The following is a 16,737-nucleotide window of genomic DNA, read 5'->3' as shown; positions in this document are numbered from 1 at the left end:
AAATGAGTTAGGGCCACTGAGGGTGCTGGCACACAATGGCCGTTTTTGGCAGCGGATGTGTTATCACTGGGTAGGAGTTTGATGATTGGACAAACAATAAATTCACAGCTAAAAGGGCTCATAAGTAGATATATGTTCTGTCATATTTTTGTATTTTCTACAGTATCTACAAAACCAGCATGTTTGCTTTCGTCAAAGTACTCCAAAGTATTACAAAAAAGTAATTATTGCTACAGGCTCTGGCTATTGTTCTGCCTCGGGGAACTCTGCGTCTCTCTACATAAATGGCTTTGGCAAGTATAGCTACGTTCTATGCACATGCAAACTCTTGCCTAAACAGCTGGTTTCTTGTAGGTGATATCTCGTTGAATTCTGCGCTGCCATGAGAACGAAAACTAGGCAGCACCATGCTACTCGAGCAGCGAAGGCAGTGGAAAAATGTCTTTTTATATATTTCCCTCTCAGAATGAGCGAAAAAAATATGGATGGAAGCTCTTGGCATTCACGAGCCTGACGCGGCGGGTGTGCTCGGCACATTTCACTCGAGCACGCATTCGAAACTCCTGTGAAGGTTCACCAATTCGGCATTCGCTGGCTACAAGCAACGGCAGCAACGATGCGACGCGGTGCTGGCGGTGGCAGGCACTCACACAAAACAATTGAAAAAAGTAACTATCGTGCCCATTAGTTGAGCAGTGAAGGCTCGTTCCGATCGGAGCCTATCCATGTTCATACATAATAGAGTTTGCAATGTTTTCACTGCTGTTCTTTTCTCAAAAACTCACCATCACGAGTAACGTCCCTGGCAGCAGCTCACTGTGCTCTCGCCTGTCGGCTTAGTTTTCAGTCAGATTAACGCGCGTGACCACACTTATTGAGAGCTTACATCCCTCTGAATTATTTATAATATTGCGTTACCATCGGATGCATGGATTGTCAGCGCCAGGTTACAGTGGAACACAGGAAGGTCAGCGAAATTTACCGCAAGTGCACCATTCCTTTTTTTTTTTTTTTTTTTGCTTCATTGTCACTAGGAAAAAATACTGACGTATTTACATCTATGGGACATGCGTTTCCTTTTTTCTTGCCAAAGCGTCTGTTGACGCAACACAGATAAAATGTATTTTCAGCCAATCTTGCTGCTGTTTTTTTTCAATGACTTGAACTAATGCATACCAAATGGAATTGATCAAAAACTAAAATGGGAATTTATCACCTGCGTGCTGGGTGCTTTTTTTTTTTTTTTTGGAATGTGAACCTTTTGATTTTCCCTCGCAGGACGCAAATTCGGAACGCATTCACAGGAGTGAACCAGGCTGTATTCTATTTGAAGCAAGAAGTCTTTTGAATGCATCTTTGCAATAGTTTGATACCTTGCTTGAATTTGAGCAACTGATTTAAGCGTCATCCTCAGCATTACTGGAAATGTCTCACTGCCCTTTGAGGTGTGCAGGCAATTTAAATATTAAGGCCATGAAAGATGAATGTACACAGACAAAGCCTCTATTCACTGAAGATGGCCGCATCAAATGCAAAGCTGGTGGCACATCTGATGATGCCGTGGGCTGTAAATTGTTGGAGACTCCATCCTCCCTCCTTCCCTCCCCCCCCCCCCCCCCCCCCTTTACTGCTGCCTTAGCACAAACCCCGATAGGACATACAGCTGGGCGCCGTGCGCACCGCTCTGAAAAAGTCGCCACAAGCCACCAGCTGACGGCCACTTACCCCCCAGTGCTACGTAACGTACGTCCCGATACATACAACTAGGCGCCGTAAACAGCGAGCCACCAGCTGACGGCTACTTGGCTCTTCCACTAGGGTACCCCGTAACTCAGCTTCCGACAATAAAGTTTTGTTTCTCTAGTGACGCGCAACTGCCGATACTGCTACTGCTAGCCCTACTGCCATTGCAATGAGAAACAGGAATAGGGAAAAGGTACGCCCGTGTAAACATAGTTACAGCACTTACCTGCCAATTCTTCACCATTTCCATGATAAAATTTCTTCTCTTGCGGTCATCTCCTGGCATGCCAACACCAGTAAGCCTGCCTTTCGCAACATTCTTTGTAGTCTGTGGCTTGTATGCTTTCACAAGCGATACGTTCACGAAAGCTTTCCCCCGTCGTCGTATACCGCATAGGCTATTGTGGAGCTTCCATGCCACGCGACAGACTGCTTGCAGGCAGCGACTGGCAGATATGAAACAATGAATACTTGCGTACAACAAGAGCACCGCACACCGTGACCGCGCACAAACACCGCCATTAACGCAGCCTCCCAGACTCCCTTGGCTAGAGGAATGCCTAAAGCTTTGGATGGCTCTGGCTTCGTTCGTTTTGCGACGTGATATCGTCTGCTAGTAAATTATCGTCTTCAGACAGGAAAACCGGTTAGGTCAGATATTTGTCACGTAGTTTTAACAGATAGGAAGCACTTGCTGCTATTTAAAGTAAAGAAAATTACCATTTTATTACTGATGTCCACCGTGGTCATATGGCTAAAGGAAACAAATATACACTCTCATAATCAAGGAGGTTAACATGACCGCGCGTTCACATTACCCCATTTTCTATGCGCTTTGGTGGAGCAGCATAGCAGCATACATACTACCGCGGTATTGTTATATCACGTGATGCAAGTTTTGGGCTATTGGAGATTTTTTTCTTTTTTTTTTTTTGTGACCACCACATTACTGCGAAAGGCGCGGTCGCGATTCTACTGTACATTATACCATATATAGTGTATATATCTCTATTTTCTTATTTTTGCCTACCCTGTCCTTTCTCTCTGTCGCTCTTCTTTGATTTCCTCTACCGCTTCCTTACTATCCTTTTATTTTCGCCGCCTCAGCCAGGTGCTGCCGCGGGGATAACAAACATCTTTTCCTTCTTTTTTGAGATCTAATGATAAATAACCACATACTACTGTTTAATTTTTGTGGCACAGTACGTCGATCTAACGTCGTTACCAGCGTAATTTTGCAGTAAATCTAAGTGCCCCAACATATGTTAAGTTCAGTATCCCTGCATTAAATATACAGTCCAATACCATCACAGCTAAAATCGAAGGGTTGGTCCCCAGCATGGTCTTCAGAATGGCGCAAACTGTAACGAGGCCCGGAGACGAAGTGTTGTCGCGTTTCATGCCTTTAATATATAGCTTTATTTGCATGCAATGCTGCTATGTTCAAGTCCGACTTGCAGACTGCCACTTGATATACGACTTGATTCATACAGCTGCACAAAAATGAAAGTTTGAAGCCATATCAAGCCCTGTATGCCCGATTATATTAGCACACATTTTTTACCATAGGTTTCCTCTGCAATTATAATGACCATCACATTAAATGCTCCTACTTCAATTTTGTCTCATTGCATTAACTCAGGAAAACAAAGTATGCAGTTACTATACGTCCTGTTACTATACTTAATCCCTCCCTCATAACATAACGAGAGAGGTGTCCCTCACAAGGATTAGGGCCCTTACCCCGTCGGTGACGTGCCGACGAGGCTCTGAAGAGGATGCAGTGCACAGCACATGCCCTAATAAGTGTACAAGGCCAACTGCCGAGGTGGATCTTCGCCAGCTTTTATGGACATGCCCAGGAATGCAGCCGTCAAGAATAAGACAACTACAAGAAGTTGGACTGTCGGCTACAAGGGAGGAACATTTACACGCGTGGCTAATGGACAATATTAAGAGCCGGAGCTTGCTCCGGTTTCTTGAAGAAAATAGACTGCATGACTTCCTTTAAAAAACAGCCTCATTCTATGCCACATGGCAAGTCTTTGAATAAAAAAAAAATGAGTGCACTTCTGGGTGACCATTTTCCTACTAGTGAAATGCAGGACATGATTGGGGGGGGGGGGGGGGGCATGGTCAAAAATTGTCAAATTTACAACAATTTCTCAACTTTTGGTGTGAAATTTTCTCTTGCAATATTTTCACATCTGTCTTAAACAAGGCAAGGGAGCAAATAATACAAGTTGAAGTTCATATACATATATGTAAACAACACTGTTTTATACAACTCTGTTATCATTATAGTATATACTCCGACACATTATTGACCTGAGATGTACATGCCACTGCCAACCGGTGGCGAGATGTGGCTCTTATTTTACACTGTGCTGTGCTATTCAGGCATCCTTCCCTAACCGAATTTAAAGCATTTCATGCTGTTTGTTGATGCAGTATTCATACTACTTTTAGGAGAGTTGAGTGAAGAACAGCTACAGCATACTGGTAAGTTGAAAAATTTTATTCAGCTATGTTGTTTCAATATTTTAATAGTTCATTCTTTTCTAACAGTTATGCATGACATAACAGAGATTAATAAGAAAGATACATATGACATATTTCGAAATGTACAAGGATTGCAATCACTGGCTTCAATTAAACTAAGTGAGAGCTGTAAGTATTGCCATTTACACATTCCTCAGACAAAGCAGTTGCTGGATGTCACAACATAATATGTCAGAACATACGATGTCACAAAATAATAGTAGCTGTTCAAATACTATATAACAGTTGAGCTTGCACTCTTGGTGGATTTGCCCCTCTGCAAAGGATCAGTGGTTAGGGCACTTGATTGCTGTGCCCAAGGATGCAAGTTCAAACACAGGACATGACTGCTGCTTTTCATTGGAGATGAAAAGCAAGGCACCCGTGTACTGCATGACACCAGTGCGCTTTGAAGAACCCCAGGGGGTTGAAATGACCCGGAGCTGTTAACTGGTATATGTCTACCATTGTGGATATTGCGCATTAAATAATGCAGTGCATTTTACAAGGCGTGATTTCAGTTAACAAGGTATCACTTCATTTTAATAGGGATAAAAAATTTGTTAAGCCATGCAGCGTATCAAATTTGATATCTGTCGGACAATTGAACTAACCAGAATCCATGTGAGATTGTGCATGAAGATGCTGATGTATGCTTTATAGTCATATTTTAGCATATAGCTAAAATGAATAATATTTCCCAGGAAAATAAAATGGGCACCCAGTCAAATTCAGCAGATCCTATCACAACAGGCTGAACAAACCCAACTTTCCTGCCTTTGCAATTGTTTTGCTTATTGTACAGAATGTTTTGCCAGTGCTAATACATGCTTTATTTGTTCTTTTCTGTGGTGCAGGTCACTTCCTACAGGAGTTTGTTGGATGAAGACTCTATAACTGGCAAATGATGATATTCAATCTGCATCAATTGCTTCACCTTGTAACAGCTATTAGAAACTTTGGATATCTGTGGGGACATAGTTTTTTTGTTTTTGAGAATGGGAGTGGCAGGCTCGTTAAAATGATAACTGGTGCAAAATGGGTGCCAAATAAGGTGGTGGAGAAGCTAGTAATGCTGCAACAGCTGTAGCTCAACACTTCATTCCTTTGAGAGATAAGTGAAAGACCACATTAATGCCATGCTGGCTAATCCACTGACTGCTACAGCTACACACATATTGATGGAGCATGTCTTCTTGGTCATGCCAACTGCACACCTAGCCTGTCAGCAGAGGCCATCATTTTTATGGTACTAGTACTATATTTTTCTTTGTAAGAAACTGGTTTGCATTGATAGTAGACACAGGCTGCCAGGACACATTACTGAGTACTTTTTGTCTCTTGTGACGGCTCTGTCAATATTGAAATTGAATGATTTGCAGCATCATGCCTTCTCATTGAATTTCCAGCTGATGACACAGCATATATGTATGCGATTTTCCAAACCTTATTGAGCGGGATTAAGATATAATACTTTGCTTGTACTTTCAGTTTGGCTTATAGGGTTTAACATCCCAAAGTGACTTAGTCTATGAGAGATGCTGCCATGATGGGTTATGGCAATGTTCAAACATCGTTGCTCTTAAGAAAAACTGACATAAAGAATGACACGAAACACAAGAGCGCAAACTATCAACTGAAATTTTATTGCGATGAACACACATATATAGCATTACACATACTAACATCACAAAAATCGACAAGTCAGCAAAGTAGCTATCGTCTCAAGGGTGACCGTGATATCTCCATCTCAAAAAAAAAAAAAATATGCACGCTCTCATGCGGTCGTGCATTTGTGGGGCAAACAGGAAGATGCCTTTACGAAAGGCTCAGAGAGCATAGGTACAGCGGTAACCAAATTAGTGTATCTGGAAATCTGGTGCCACACTGCGCTAGATGCAAAGATTGTGCACCATTTTTCAATGAGACGGCGGTTCTTCTGAAATCTAAAGACAAGCTAACAAGGGAACTGTGGGAGGCCCACTGTATCGAATCCGGGAATGGGACATGTGTAAGCGACCCTTCGGTCCCCCTATCGAAAGAAGAAAGGGAATTCTTGGAAAATAAAGAAAAGGAGAGAAATGTTTTTTTTTTCCTTTTTTTTTGTGAAGGAGATATCACATTCACCCTTGAGACAATAGCTACTTTGCTGACTTGTCGATTTTTGTGATGTTGTTATGTGTAATGCTATATATGTATGTTCATCGCAATAAAATTTCAGTTGATAGTTTGCACTTTTGTGTTTCATGTCGTTCTTTACGTCAGTTGTTCTTAAGCGCAACGATGTTTGAACATGTCAGTCACCAACTAGCCCAACTAGAAACCCTCTCGATGGTTATGGCAATTTCAATCGCCTGTGTTTTTTATTTAAATGTGCAGTGGAATTGTACAGTAGACAGGCACCATGCTTTTCACCTCCATTGAAATGCAACCACCGTGGCTAAGATTGAATTCGTCTTTGGGTTTATATCAAGCCCCATAAGAACTGAGCAACCATAGTGAGCATGTGCTTTGTACAGTGCACTCTGACTAGATTATGGTGAAATGTCACTCAGTATGGCCCACAATTTTTAAGACGCAGCTACTGTTAATAAACGTGGGAGTGCAGTGATGGCAAAACTTTGCTGCTAGCGGCTAACAGAATATTTTCAGTGTCTTGCTGTTTTGTATTTAGGTGCATTCAACTACTCTACCGTTCAAGCTGGTTACTGTTTTCTTGAGCATGTTGTAAATCACATTATTGTCATTATACTCTACAGGGTACAGGGTGCTTCTAACTGTGGCTAAATACCAGCTGCTGCTTTCTCTTTAGTTGTACCCAGCAATAAATATGCCATAGATATTTTGAAGTGCCTGCAAAATGAAGCTTATACACTTAGCTAAACAAAACTACACTTAAGCAACTAAATTAGGTCTACTAGAAGAAATAGGGGGCGTGAGGGATTGGCAGGATGCTGGTACACAATGCTATTGCCTTGTGGGATTAGCAAAGATTCACATTGCTTTCCTATTTATGAAGTTATTGTCTGATATCAATGCTATAACTCAAAAAGCAGATGCCTCCAGGTCAATAATAAGCTTTCAAAGGAAGTCATGCAGCACCTTAGCATCAAGTTGTGCCACAGGTAGGATGTATACGTCTGTTTGAAGAACCCCTGGAGCAGGAATATGTGGACGGCTTTCGCAGGGCTTCACAACTAAATAGCAGCCAAGCCAGCTTTGCGATCAAAATATGCTTAAAGTTGCATTTCATCTATCATTAAAGTTGCTGTTTATTCATTGCTCTGTATGTGTTCAGAACCCCCTTCACTTAAGAAAGTTACATTCCTGTTTTATGTAGCCGGACTTGTGTTTTGTGATAACATGCAGAGCCATTCTGACTGTATCAGTGTGAGACAACCTGCCTTCAAACGAGCTTTTCAGAAACTTATGAGCGAGAGATGAAACTGTGAATTGACTTGCAAAAGCTAAAGAACCTGGGGGGCATCAGAGTATTGTTTAAAACAAGATTGACTTTGTTTTTGAAGAATTTTAGCACCTCCAAAATGCAAAATGCTCATCACTCACTTAATCCAGTAAGTTCAGTTCAGTCGTGTCCGACTCTTCGTGACCCTATGGACCATGTCACGCCACGCTTTCCGGTCTCTCACTATCTTCCTAACATCACGTAACTTCATCTGCAGTGCCTCGAGGATGCCATCTAACCATCGCGTTCGCTGCCTACCCCTTCTCCGGCGACCCTCAACATTTCCCAACATCAAATCTTTATCCAGCGACTCCTCTCTTCTCATCAGATGACCAAAGTAGCTGAGCTTTGACTTTAGAATTTTACCCTCCAATGAGCAGTCAGGGTTTATGGTCGACAATATTGACTGATTTGATCTTCTGGCAGTCCAAGGAACTCTCAAGAGTCTTCGCCAGCACCACAATTCAAACGCGTCAATTCTTCGGCGGTCAGCCTTTTTCACAGTCCAACTCTCGCATCCATACATCACAACTGGAAAGACCATAGCACGAGTTATACGGATCTTGGTTGGCAGACTAATGTCTCTGCTCTTTACTAGGCGGTCAAGGCTAACCATTGCTCTCTTCCCCAGAAGCAGGTGTCTCCTAATTTCATGGCTGCAGTCTCCTTCCGAAGTAATCTTGGAGCCCAAGAAGAGAAAATCTGTCAAAGCTTCAACTTCTTGTCCATTGATGCTCCAGGACTTGATAGGGCAAGTTGCCATGATCTTTGTCTTTTTAATGTTCAGTTTAAGCCCAAACTTCTCACTCTCTTCTTGTACGTGCATCAGAAGTCTTTTGAGTTCCACTTCACTTTCTGCCATTAAAGTGGTATCATCCGCATATCTAAGGTTGTTGATACGTTTTCAGCAGTCTTCACTCCAGCTGAAGACTCGTCCAGACCGGCCTTCCTCATGATGCACACTGCATATAGGTTAAATAGGCAGGGCGACAGTATGCAGCCTTGCCTCACTCCTTTCTCAATTGGAAACCAATCAGTAAGACCATGCCCAGTTCTGACTGTGGCCTCTTGTCCTTCATACAGGTTCCTGAGGAGACAGATGAGGTGAATTGGAACTCCCATCTCTTGGAGAGCTTTCCACAATCTGCTGTGATCTACGCAGTCAAACGCTTTCGCATAATCAATAAAGCAGAAGTAGATGGGTTTCTGGAACTCTCTTGCTTTTTCCATGATCCAGCGAAGGTTGGCAATTTGGTCTCTAGTTCCTCTGCCCTTGCAAAACCCAGCTTGCACGTCCGGAAGCTCCCGATCCACGTACTGCTGCAGCCTACCTTGGAGGATTTTCAACATCACTTTGCTAGCATGCGAAATAAGCGCGGTCGTGCGGTAGTTGGAACAATCTTTGGCACTGCCTTTCTTTGGAATGGGGACGTAAACTGACCTCCTCCAATCCTGTGGCCACTGCAGGGTTGCCCAAATCTTCTGACATAATGTATGCAGAATGTTAACAGCGTCATCATGGTTGAGGTTTTGGAGCAACTCAGCTGGAATGCCATCAGTTCCGCTAGCTTTGTTCTTAGCAAGGCTGGCTAAGGCCCATTCAACTTCACTCTTCAGGATGCCCGGCTCGAGATCAGTAATCACAACCGTCTTATGTTGGGTTTGCACATTCGGGTCCTTCTTGTATACAGTTCTTCTGTTATTCCTGCCACCTCTTCTTTATCTCTGAGGCTTCAGTGAGGTCCTTACCTCCAGTAAAGTTGCTACCAAATCATAGCATTGCACGTATTAACGGTTGTACCTTATTAGCACTAAATTCTTCATTTTTCCAGACGCAATATGTGGAACGCCCTGCCAAACACCATCGTATCATGTACTGATTGTAAATCATTCAGGGTAAAACTGAACGACCAACTTTTGTGAAGGCATCGATGGTGACGTCGGCGGAATTGTGGGCGCGGGGGGGGGGGGGGGGACAAGGGACAGCGCTTACATTGTCTTGCCTTTTTTCGCGTGTTTAATACTTCATGCATATAACATAGATTTGTATAACAGTTTCGGCATCATTTACTTATGGTATGTTGTTATTTTTATTTTTCATATTGTTCCGTTTAACCCGGCCATGCACTATTTCTCTAGTTTCCGTTTTCTTGTTGTTCCAATGTTTTCCCCTTCTTATTCGCATTGCATATTGAGTTTGCTCCCCCTTATGTAATGCCCTCGGGGGAAAATAAATGAAATTAAATTGCAGAAGACGAACCCTTTCAGAAGGCTCATATGCATGCCGATATTCTTGTGAATCTCCTAATAAAACACATGTAGCACTGCTTTCAAATCGCTTCGGTCACTCAGCTTTTCAGGTACAAGCACTCATCACAATTGCGCAGTGTCACCAAAAAAAAACGCTTCTAAGCGAAGATCGGCAATGACACAATCACCCGCGAGCGGATTGCGGAGAAGAATGAGTATATGAACATGCTATTTTTTTCTTCCGAAGTTCGCGGTAGTTTTCGGTACATATCTGTGCGTTCAATGAACGCTGATAACATGCAAAGTGATAGCGGCCAAGGCGTGGCGATCGTTCATGTTACCCTAGTAGCACAATATGTTTCTGTAACATTGCAGCAACATTGTCAATGTTGTACAATGTTGCGATAACATTGGACTACATTTATCCAACATAATGCGAAAACTTTCAACATTCGATAACGTTGCTGCAATGTTAACAAGTAACATACTGGCAATGTTGCTCTAAAGTGGTCTTTCCACATTGCAGCAATATTGTCAAATGATGTATAAATGTTGAACCACATACGATGACATTGCTATAACATTTACTTTATTGGCTAACTGTCGTTCTTTCAGACTATTTCTGCAGCCCAAACAGAAAAGCCGGTATTAGGTCACTCCAATGACCTTGTCACTTCCCCGCATGGCAATGTTTGTTTATTTTTTAGTTTGAGTGCAACCTTGCATGTCATGTGCATGCGATGAACAGTACAAGTGTACTGAACTTTGTTACACTTAGATAGAAATATATATATATATATATATATATATATATATATATATATATATATATATATATATATATATATATATATATTTATATGCAATATATTTAGACTGCTGAAATTGCATTATCTTTTAATTAAACATGCGGACTAAAATTATAACTGCTGAAGAAATTTAGTTTTGTTTTCATTAATGCCCCGCAGTCTAATGGTCATGAAGATCGTCGCGAATCCAAGTCAAGTCGAAATCGCGGCCGCACCGAGAGCCATTCCTGCCAAACCGCGTGTAAGCGGCGATCGCGGCAAATTCTTCATGTGCATGGAGCATTTTCCTTCCTTCATGGCTCACGTGTGTTTCCCTTATTCTAGCATAGTTTTCTTGTGGTCGCCGTGTTCTTGCTGCTGTGTTGCATTGCGGCTTCATAAGAATTCAGCTGAAATGACGGAGGCCTGCACAGAGGATAACATCAGTGGTGAGTGGTTCCTAACCTACGTTGTTGAGCTGTGACACGTGTTGCCTGGCACAAAGCCAGTAGCGCATATATGCATGTGTTACCCATGCCCTTCGTGATAGTTTGGTAAAGTGCTACATTCATTGTATCATGAAGAGAGTGAAGTGTTCGCTAAGCGAAGTGTCGATCCGGCAATGACGCCGAAGAATAGCAGAGGCTGTTAACGACGACTAGAAAACTGTTCGGCAGATGTCAGTCCTGATAATGGTCGTGACAGCAGATCATGAAGAGAGTAAAGTGTTCGCTAAGCGAAGTGTCGATCCGGCAACGACGAAGAATAGCAGAGGCTGTTAACGACGAACTAGAAAACTGTTCGGCAGAAGTCAGTCCTGATAATGGTCGTGACAGCTGTCCATGTCTGTATTCATAGAGCAGCGTAAAAATTTTGTAATTAGAGATGTGCCCACCAAGATGCTTAGCTTAGCAATTCGATCTTTTTTTTTTTCAGGGAGGCAGCTTTACTTGTGACAACATCATGATTTGGAAGAGACCCTCATCGTGACCAGCTGGAGGCTACCAGGGCACAAGCATTTTTAGACCTGCTAAATTGTTCCGTCAAATGCTGACAATACTTGTTTGTAGTTTTCCAGTGCAATGGCGCATGTCCAAAGAAGGAAGGATTAAACTAGTCGTAATGACTCTACTGTTCATAATACGTCTGCTTGTTTCTAAATACCGAACTAGGTGGTACTCCTACTTTGTATATTTGTGTCAAGTTTCTGCACAAAATAGTGCTACACTGTGCTTGCGTAAATAGTGTTTGCGTAAATAGTTTACTGAAGTGTTTTATATTTGTAAGCGCAAGTTGGGGGTGAGGGGTGGTGGGTGCATTTTCATGCTATGCTATTGTGCCCAGTAACTGTTCAAAACATTATCTCTGGTTCTTGTCCCTGAGTAGCCTGTGTGTTGTTTTGTAGCTTTGTTGCAAGTTACTTTATAAAGTAATTAAATAAAATAAATCTTGTCTGTGAAATATAGGCCCATGTGGCACATTTTTCAATCTATGCCAATGTGCCTGTGTAAATGTTCAGTATGTTATATATCTGCTTCCTTTTTCTGAATAGGCAGTACTGCTGTTTTATATTTTGTTGCAAGTTTCTGCAATTAATAATTTACTAAAGTGTCATGTTTGTAAAACTCAAGTTGAGGGACATGCACATTTTAAAGCTATGCTGGTGTGCTTAGTAACTGTTGACATTATTTGTGCTTCCTGTTCTTGAGTAGCCAAATCGACTGTGTGCTATGTATGATTGTTGCAAGTTTCTGCATAAAACGATTGTCTTGAAGTAAATGTCTTACATTTGTGAGACTAGCTGCTGTATGTCAAGCTAATGAGTATACTGGAATCAAGCTTGCTGTTAGGTTAATTGAATAAATTCTTGACGTATAAAATACCGCTAAAAAACAAATGATGGTTATTTGTAATGCACATGCATATATATAAATCATTCTAATTGCCAGAATAACCACTTTCAGTGCCATTTTCAGGTCACAGCAGCTTATAGCATCTAAATGAGCACTGGTGCAGAGCTGATGAATATTACATTTAAGGTCTCATTCAGAGCAAGCGGCTTGAAAAGTGGGGAAAAGCTGTGTTGTCCCGTGCAGCCTTTTAGGTATTCATACTCCTCCGCACCGCACTGCCGTGCGGCAACGAGTAATGTTCAGTTGCTCAGTCTTGCGACCTTAAGCTACCATAACCATTGTGGTACGACGATACCATTGCACATGGTTTAGCCTTTCACAAGATAAATTTATTGAACAGCAAGCATCGATAGCTAGTGGCCATCAATGCGGCAGAATATTTCAGTAGCTTGGAATGCTGCCTGAAAGTTTCTGAAACATTACAGTAGCTTTGCAGCAATATTGTACTAACGTTGTCATGGGAATGTTGCATGTGTGCGAATAAAATGTTGTACCAATATTAAGAAAATGTTGCAGCCATGTTGCATTAATATTGTCTTCAGAAGTGGCTTAAACATTGACTAAAGGTTGTTGTAACATTGGTGCAATGTTGCTTCAATGTTGTCTTATGTATGTTGCATCAACATGGCAAAAAGAGGACACTAGCCACGTTAAGGCAATGTTGAAAGCAAACATTGCGGCCACATTGAGGCAACAAAGTGTGCTACTAGGGATACCGCCGCGCGAGCCATTTTTTGGTGCGTCTTAATTGTCACCGCGAGCCATAGTCTTTACATGGCATATACATACGTATGATTCTCTCAATAGATATATAAAAAGTGAGCGAAACACCCTCATTAATTATTTGCAACAACTGCGTTCGGGACGTACGTGGCTCAAGCGAGTAGCTGTGGTGAAGTCCGTTTCTTCCGAATTTGCCGGCCTGTACAGCGAGGTTTCCGCTTACGCGGAACGGAGTATCCGCATTAACCGTACGCACTCCGTAGTTACCGCATCATATCAGTGAGGAATCCGAATGCTCCGCACACATCCGTCCGCAATCGCCGTACAGGCTCCGTACACTCCAAATTAGGACATCCGTATCAATCGCATGACGTCTAAATGTTCTCCGCACACGACCATCCGCATCCGCAGCATGAAATCCGTAAGTTCCGCAAGGACTTCCGGAACGAACGTATGAAATCCGCTCGTTTTCTGTAAGTGTGATGCGGAAAACGTACGGAATCCGTACATTTTCTGTACTGCTGCATACGGAGTCATTTCAATAGGGGCGCTTGTCATGCTCGCAGTCTGCGCGAAAAACTGCCATTTTTTCTTTACGACCGTGTGAAACTAAAATGGCAAACTCGACAGTCTTCCGGCTTTTCATTTTTCAGGGATTGCGTCTAGAAAGTACACACATCGTATTTGGTCCTTTCCCCAGGTAAACATACGATGCTGCGCGTAGTTCCTGCGCGCAGAAAACGGTCATTTATTCGATCAACTTGCGGCAACGTTTTCTTTCTCGGCAATGAAAAAGCTGTCTTCTAATCACTAATTTAATGTCACATGCTCGTGCTATGACCTCGCGGTTTTGTTTTGTGTGCGCGTTCTCACTGACAACTGGATTTGTACAAGAGGTTAAGTAGATCCAGGGAGGTAATCGGCGTCTACTACAGGCATATTGGGTCGTGAGTGCTAGCCGGCTTTCTGGCCAACGTGGCACGCGGCCGACCGTGAGCAGCCAAATGCCCGAGCAACCGTTGCCAAACAGGTCGGCGTTAAGTCGGGGTTACAAGCTCGGGCCATGGATGCTGGCCGACTTCTGCCCTACCTAGTACATGGCCGACCATGGGCCGCCCATTGGCCGAGCTACCGTGGCCGAATCGGTCGGCGTTCAGTCGGGTGCCCGAGCTTGGGCCTTGGTTGATGGCCGACTTCCGTCCTACCTGGTACATGGCCAACCATGGGCCGTCATTCGACCGAGCACCGAATGCCGGCAGGTCGGCTGCCGACCAGCTGCCGCTGACCGGCCATAGGTCGGCAGTCGGCCAATGCTGCCTGGGAAGCAACAACAATTTTGTTTTCATCTCACTTTTGCTCAGCTCGGTTTTTTTTTTTTTAGAGCCCGCGGCTTGCATGGCCTCCCAATGCCTCTTTTGTATAAAAGAAGGCGTTGCAGGCGCCGGAGCTCACAGCCCAACTGTATCGCGGCGGCGGTATGTCAAATTCGTGCCAGAACAGCGCAGAACAACGGGTCAAGAAAAAGACACGTGCTGACTTTTTTTTTTCTCTCATCTCCTTGTCCGGTTGTTCTGCGCGGTTCGGTCCCACATGCATAACCACCATGCGCAAGGTGCTGTCCTGGTTTGTCAAAGCTGAAGGAGAGTACTAAACCTTTAGTTATTTAGTAGCTACAGCCGTTCGTTCTACAGAGTCTTGAATATTTGGGGGCTGTAATTTTAAAAATTCCTATGCAAAATATACTACCCCATTCGAGCTGAAATAACGTTCACAAAGTAGCAAAATATCGTCTACGTTATCTGATAAGTGATTCAACGTCGGTACTTGCCTAAATTTTCCGAAATCGAGAAAAAACTGCTCTCGGCGGCGTGCACAATTTTCGCAGAAGAGAGTCGAAAAGCTATTTTGACATGGTGCGTCATCTGTCGGGCAGCGAGGCAAGCGCGCCAACGGCCGGGATGGAGCTTGTTTCAATGCTCGACAGATGACGCATCATGTCAAAATAGCTTTTCGACTTTCTTCTGCGAAAATTGTGCACGCCACCGAGAGCAGTTTTTTCTCGATTTCGGAAAATCTAGGCAAGTACCGATGCTGAATCACTTATCAGATAACGTAGACGATATTTTGCTACTTTGTGAACGTTATTTCAGCTCGAATGGGACAGTAGATTTTGCATAGGAATTTTTTAAATCCCAGCCCCCAAATATTCAAGACCCTGTAGAAACTGTAGTTGCTGTAAAGCTCAAGAGAGAAATATCAGCGGCTGTCCATAAAAAAAAAAAAAAAAAAAAAAAAACAACCACGCGACGTTTTCACAATGTAGGCATGTCGCACGATAGGCTCGAGTGCTAAAGTTTTCTCGTATAGTTTTTACAACTCAGCACGTTGCGCATGGTTAACAAAATAACTCCTTTAAAGCTCAGGCAGGCACTCCTTTATCAGAGGCAGAGAAGTTGAGCGGCTTACTGGCGCAGCGTCCAGGAATGCCGAGAAAGATGGCCCTCAGACTTGAGGCTGCACTTTAGTTAGTCGGCGCGGAGCTTTCCTGTCAGTCTCGCCTAAAACACTCGACCGTTCGGCTGCTGTACAGAGCTGTTTCCTTACCCAAAAGCGCAGCACCAACAGTGCATCGAAAAGTTCCACTAAGGAAACAAAAGTTCGGTGAAATACTTACTTTGGAATCGGCGGGTGAACAAAGTGTGCCAGCCGCACCAAGCCACAGCAAAAACAATGCTAGCAGTGCATTACAGCCGTAGGTATTTGTAACTGCGCAGAAAATGCAGAACACGGAAACGTGAAGCCATCTTCCATGACAAAACTTCAACTTGTTAGGTGGATTAGATTGGCTCATTTCAGATTTTTTTGAGGATAGGTTCGGTTTCGTTCTTTTTGAGCTTGCTGCTTGTTGCGTCTATTCAGCCACTGATTAAAATTTCACCGAAGCATCATGATAGAAAAATGTTTAATGGTCATTATCCTTTTAATCAGAAATTTTTGAAGGAAGAATTCAACGATGAAACATGCAGAAAAAAAAAACAACTGTTTAATGGAAACGCTTTCTATCGCATCGATTCGCTCTGGCATCATATAATGCAGACTTGACGGCATTACTGATTTATACGCAGTTCAGACGAGCACGACGACTACAAACTATATCATAGCTGTCTAAAAGCGAATCCAGTGGCGGACGTACGGCGGCTGTCCGCTGGGCGAACGGATTCGACCATCCGCTTTCGTACGTACGCCGGAATTCCGGCGGACGTCCGAAATCGGCCGCCGAGTTGTGGCCGAGTTCGGTTGTCCGTCGGACGTC

The 16,737-nt window shown here is 43.2% G+C and overlaps 1 long non-coding RNA gene across 2 annotated transcripts in view; it reads right to left on the bottom strand.

Moving 5' to 3' along the window:
• Positions 1–16,229, bottom strand: part of LOC146201381 (uncharacterized) — a 40,788-nt gene extending 24,559 nt beyond the window's left edge. For both annotated transcript variants that reach the window (XR_014704877.1, XR_014704878.1), the window contains exon 1: positions 16,099–16,229. This is a non-coding gene — a long non-coding RNA (uncharacterized LOC146201381). The remainder of the gene's footprint in view (positions 1–16,098) is intronic.
• Between the last annotated feature and the right edge of the window lie 508 nt (positions 16,230–16,737).

This window comes from Amblyomma maculatum, chromosome 2, assembly GCF_055883805.1.
Source record: "Amblyomma maculatum isolate TAMU_Amacu chromosome 2, ASM5588380v1, whole genome shotgun sequence".
NCBI lineage: Eukaryota > Metazoa > Arthropoda > Arachnida > Ixodida > Ixodidae > Amblyomma > Amblyomma maculatum.
The sequence above is the reverse complement of the archived record's forward strand: the minus strand, read 5'-3'. Positions and strand labels throughout refer to the sequence as shown.